The sequence below is a fragment of the Dendroctonus ponderosae genome, unplaced genomic scaffold, assembly GCF_020466585.1.
Source record: "Dendroctonus ponderosae isolate FM_Combo_2020 unplaced genomic scaffold, Dpon_F_20191213v2 Dpon_F_20191213_1, whole genome shotgun sequence".
NCBI classification, from domain to species: domain Eukaryota; kingdom Metazoa; phylum Arthropoda; class Insecta; order Coleoptera; family Curculionidae; genus Dendroctonus; species Dendroctonus ponderosae.
In genome coordinates this window covers 22,284,239-22,290,238 of record NW_026017110.1, presented here as the reverse complement: position 1 = coordinate 22,290,238, position 6,000 = coordinate 22,284,239, and the positions used below count along the sequence as shown (strand labels likewise).

The following is a 6,000-nucleotide window of genomic DNA, read 5'->3' as shown; positions in this document are numbered from 1 at the left end:
TGAAATCAACACATACAGATGTTCCTACATCTAGGTGTTTTTGGCCTTTTATTTTATCCGCCCATCTGCACTAATTTTAGTCTAAGTATAAGTTAATTTTCCTTAAATTCTTTAGATATGAATATAGAAGTAATAATATAGAATATGTAATGATGGTAGATAAAATCAAATAAAATAAATAAAAAATAAAAAAAATAAAATAAAATAAATTGTATTTTAGTAACATAATTTGAGCGGTAGGTACTATTCAGATCTTTCAATGTATAATTCAGCTTTTATCATACTTATAATATACCGTTATATGTATATAACGAGACATGAACAGTGATTGTAACGTGTAGTTTTGTCTATTTACATACTAAATCTCGACAGATTTTCATTTATTGTAATCTTTCTGCGGCTAATATAGCATTTTATATCCATCATATAGTGAGTTCCACAGACCCTTTTCGACATCCGAGTGACTTGAAGGGATGTCGGTGTTAGAGCGTCTAGAAATTTTCTTTGCGTTTTAAATTAACAACTACTTTTTTCAAATGTGTATATTTCTTTTTACTGCTAAAAATATTTAACATCAATACTCCATGCGTATATTTACAACTGCTTCGTATCAGAGTTTAGTTTAATTTACGAAAAAATACGAGTGAGAAGTCTAAATCTACTTGTACATAACCTATTTGGTTGATAAAAAATCAAATACAATACTATCAAACAGATGTAATTACTACATTGATACGCTTTTTTACAAAGATTAGTAATATGCATCAAACAATGTTCCTAATCTGTTTTCTTGGTAAACCTCACGTTGCTTTGTATGCACCACACAAACCTCTCTAGAACCGAATTTGTCGCCTATTATCAAACAAATTCGGATCTACAGGGTAGATGTAGAGCATTAACGTGGAGCGCTGTTCCCATTCATCGCAGAAGGTCAAATTTTTCATCCTGCAAAAAAGAACAACTTTCCTAATTATTTCTTATCTTCAAAAAACTTGTAAGTTCGAAGGGAAACAGTAAAAATCCAATTCATGTCAGTTTTAAAGTAATAGGTACTAACCAAACTCCAGAAAAAGTACTCAGAATCCGGTAAATTTCTTGATCCAACCAATTTAAGAATAATTTGCAGCTTTGTCTCGCATCGATACAATGTAGTACTTTCATCCTCTGCTTGGCCTAAAAAACAAGCATTGAATTAGGTACATTTAATATTACAAATATGGATTTAAAATACCTACAATTCTATATACATGATACTGGTTTGCTCAACATTGAATTAAGTGCACCTAAATTATCGTGAGGGCTACAATCTGTTATAATCCTAAGATTAAAGACGGACATTTTAACAGAAAACATCCGGTTTCAAAGACATTTATTGCTACTGTCGTCTTTAACACCATGTATCTCGCCTGGACTTAGATAAAATCCAATTTATACATTTTCTAAGAGTAGTTGTCCAATTACCCCACACTAATCAAATAAGACCGAAATTATTGTCTACATGTGGGAATTATATCTGGTGCGGAAACACCAACCCTCCTAATTTGGAATAATTAAATGACTTTATGCAATTATCGTGGAAGCTTCATGCAAGAGAGATCACACATTAAAGTTTTAGATCAGGAACAATGTGGAACCTTCTGAAAGCTTGTGTGTAACGTTATTAACATTTCAATCTCTTTTACTGCATCATATCATTTCCTGAGAATTAGGCGTTAAAAAAGGTGGATGTTAAAAAATATGCTTAAGTTTTTACAATTTTATCAACCAAAACTGCATTTGAAAAGTTTAGTTCAAAGTCTAAGTTACTTTTTATTAATTGAAAAGTCATCTTTATTACAGTCAGCTATGCTTAGCCCTGTTTAATTTTTTTTTAATCGGTCTAGAGGTTTTAAAGACTACCTAACCCAAAAAAATGCACCTACTTTTACAAGCCAAACCATTCAAACCTTTGAAAATAACTCCAGACCTTGGGAAAAACTTGATTCAGTTCAAGATATAACGAAAAACTATTAGTTTTTATCCAGTTAAGTTAAGATAAGACTTCAAAAACCTACACAAAGTCATAACATTTTTGATAAAAATATAACATTTATGCACTGCTTAACTTAGGTCAATTAATATCAATGTTAATAGACTTTAAATTTAAAAAATGGTGGTTAGATCTAAAAAATGCTTCCGTACCTTGAGATATTTAAAGATTCAAGTCGAAATGTTTCTTATAAGTCCTTCATTTAGATGGAAGGTTGGACCTCTTGAGTTTCTTTCACAGGTGCGATTTTCTCGATGCCCACACATTTAGAGCTTTCTTCTCTGCCTAAAAATTACAGAAGTTAGCTTTCTTGCAACATCAAAGATAATATTTGCGTATTAATTAAAAGGAATTTGTTATCTTATATAATTGTAACATAACGACGACAAGGAAATAGTAAATAACTTCACAGGTGTTCTATTATTAGTTGCGTTCCTAATAACCGTTACGAATTTCAGGTCAAATGATGGATATTAATGTAAATTAGAGGAATTTTAACAAAACCACAAATAACTTTAGCTACCACAATAATCAGAATTAATTATAATATGTGTCAGAAAAATGTTTGTGTGTAAATGTAACTATTTTCCGGATATTATCGTTTTTCGACTTCCTCGTGTTACATTTAGGTGCACTATAACAATAGTAGTTTTGATCTATAAAATTCAATATTGCTAATAAAGTAAAATCTCGTGAGCTAGTCAAATGTTCTCATTAAAATTATTGGTGATTTACAAAAAAATATTTCTATTCTGCTTGAACTTTAGCAAGCGTTAGTGTAAACTTTTTTGAAATTCAGGTTTCCTAGTTTCCTACATTTTTTATTTCTTGCCGATTCAACTATCGAACTTCTATAACAATCCGATGATACTCAATAAAGATTTAAATGATTCCAGACAGTTGTAAGATCGCATCTGCGGACGTCAGTATCGAAAAAAAAACTAATTAAAATTTTTGAATGATAATTTACAATTTTAAATGTAAGAAGTATTATGAAATGGATTAAATTTTTGTTGCCTCCATTTCAAGGTCTTATATATTATACAATATAAAAGATTTGACTTCTTGCAGATTATCCTGCAAGTTAGACAGTATTTTAAACGTTATTGCCAATTAGAAGTCGAAACCGGCAAAAAAATTATTTTATTATCGGTAAACTTTGAGCATTCCATAAACTAATCAGCTATTGTCAGTATGTAATAGACTCGATAAATGCAGTTATGTAATTCGATCTGTTTATCATTGATTTTCGCAAATTGGTTTCAGTATTAATTATTTAAATTAATATGGTATATTACTTTATCCGACCAGCTCGGTAAGCTCTGTTTTTAAACTGAAAAGTTATCCTTCACAAAATTTGAGAATTTAACTATGTGGATCTTAGTGACGCGATTATCTTAGGCGCGATGTTTTGACTTGTAGTGTTTGAAAAAACTACTTCCTGCTACGAACTTGTTTTAGGCAGCTGTTTGCTGAAAATATATTCTGTTCGAAAACTGATATTGATAGTTTTACAACCGCACCTGCCGCGTTGACATTAAGAATTTGTCTTTCACTTTACTAAACATCGCATTAACATTCGGATTACATATTTCCATGTATGTGAGAACATTAACAAAACAGCACGTTATTTTAAGCAGATGTAGCCTTTTCGCTCTTCAAGCTTCGCTCCCGATTCATTGATTCAACGCGAAATTCTATTACTATGCCATTTTAATAAGACAAATTTCGAATTCAAACAACGAAATACAGCCATGTGCACCTTTATTTTATTCCATGTATATATCCAGCTTAAGCACGTAGTAAAGGACTGGAAACTTCAAACAATTTCTACTCGCCTAATAGGAATCATAATTTATGGGCTAAGATTGTGAAAACAGCTCCTGTGCATGCAATAAGTAAAACTGACTACGCAAGCATTTATGGCTCCCTCCATTGCACGAATCGTGCCCTATCAAAAGATCACGAAGGCGCTTTTTAAGTAAGTTATAAACAGTTCGATCATTGCAAGTAATAGTAGATGAAAAATGCTCCTTACCTGATTGCCAATCCCAATAAAGCTTCCGTCAGCACACAGGAACAGGATTCCAGTTGTCGACATCTCACTTTTTCACAGCGGCACCGCATTCCGATGACAAGAAGGGGCAGGAACGAGACTGGGGCACCCTTGCTCTGATCCAGCTCCCCCTTCCGTGCTCCACTCCCCGATTCTCCACTTGAACCTCCATCGATTTTCCCACGCCCTGATTTTCGATGCGCGGGGTGAGTTGCTCCATGTCGACCGACTTGCGATTTTCCTCTTGAGGGGTGACGAGGCCCTTTCCAAGGATTTGTCATTTCCTAAAAGAGATTTTCATTTTAGCAAATCAGCCTGCTGACAAACCGTTCGTAATGGAAAACATCTTTTATAATGAGGTCTTTGATTTCAAATATATTGGCACTAAACTGTAAATTGTTGATGAGTCTTTAATGAAGCAATTTCGCAAATCAAATTATCTACTTTTCATTGAGTGATTAAATTTAGGTTTTTATACTTAATATAAAATTGTTTTTTCAAATGTTGCTGAAAATATTGCCAGATGGATGTTTGCCTCATTTCGTAATTCCGATAGAAGGAATTACAAAGTTACAAATTAATTTTTCACTAGTGGATAAGTGGCACTAGTAAACAAAAGCTAACAGAATTTAAGTTTATTCTTCTTAATTTATATAAATAATCTTTACTTCCTACAGAAAAAGGCTCTCGACGCAATAGGTCTTTCTGCCCTCTCTATTTAATTTTTAATTTCTTCTGAAAGACCAGTTTGCCTCAATTTGCATCATCACAGTATAATTCAGTTTAATTGACAAACGTAAACAGTACTACCCCTTTATGCACTTTTTAAGAAATTTTTTAGTGGTTCGGACAAGTTCCATATTTTTCATTATAAATATCTACTCGAATTTGCTAAAGAGAAGTAACTGAAACTAAACTGTTACTGTACGTTTTTATAAATTGATTTGTCCAACAGAACACGAAGACAGTAATACTTCAATTTGCTGCATTATAGTAGATACTTGAATTTCCTGGACAAAACTACATATTCTAAAAAACAATTTTCATAACTTGATGTTTCCGCCAGACGCTAGTGACTCATGGGTTCAAATTACAGTTACACTAGTGGCACTAGCTTCCTACATGGCTCAATCAATTGAATCTCACAGAAGTCCATCTTCAAGGCTTTTTTAAATGTATTTCTCTTGCTGAGACTTTCGTAACATTTTGTTTACAGTTTTTGCAAATATTAGTATAGAAGTCCCTACATAATGGGACGGAAGACAAAAATTATAAATTGAACTAAAAACTGATTTGAACAAAAAACAAAAACATAAAATTGCATAGCCGTGTAACAGTTTAATTCTACATACATACAATGTTTTTAGTTGTGCAATTTATAATAGGATTTTTTTTTTAATTCAACATAGGTATAGACTTAATCTGAAACGATCATCAATTCAATTTTTATTTTGCAGTTACAAGAGGTTAATTATACAAAAGAATCTCAAAATGTTTGTGTTTAAGTTTGTACTGTTATGGAACTAGGTATAATCTCATTTCTAAAATACAGCTCTAAATTAATTTGAGGTTAAACAGCGCGCTACTATTTAATTATTGGTGCATCCGTTATAGTATGAAAATAGTTTTAGTGTATGAATACAATAAATCCTATAAGTAATGTAAAAATTAATTTAAAATTCACGTAATTGTCCTCCCAAATGACAAAAGGTGGGAATAGAATAGAAGCTTAATTCGGATACTTTGGTCATGTAAAATAGTTCTTTCTGAGAACGTTTTGCTCGATATGAAAATGAATGAGGTTTTACTTTCTTTAAATGAAAATGTACGCCTCTTTCGCAGCTTGGGGCCAATTTGCACATATGGAAATCTGTTACCTATCGAATAGTTCGAAACCACAAATATCCTGCATACA

At 32.0% G+C, this 6,000-nt stretch overlaps 1 long non-coding RNA gene across 1 annotated transcript; it reads right to left on the bottom strand.

Annotated features, from left to right (window-relative positions):
- Positions 1–1,056: 1,056 nt before the first annotated feature.
- Positions 1,057–2,345, bottom strand: LOC125502488. The gene is made up of 2 exons (XR_007280237.1): positions 2,182–2,345; positions 1,057–1,173 (listed from the first exon to the last, which is right to left on the bottom strand). It is a non-coding gene; the product is annotated as an uncharacterized LOC125502488 (long non-coding RNA).
- Positions 2,346–6,000: the final 3,655 nt, after the last annotated feature.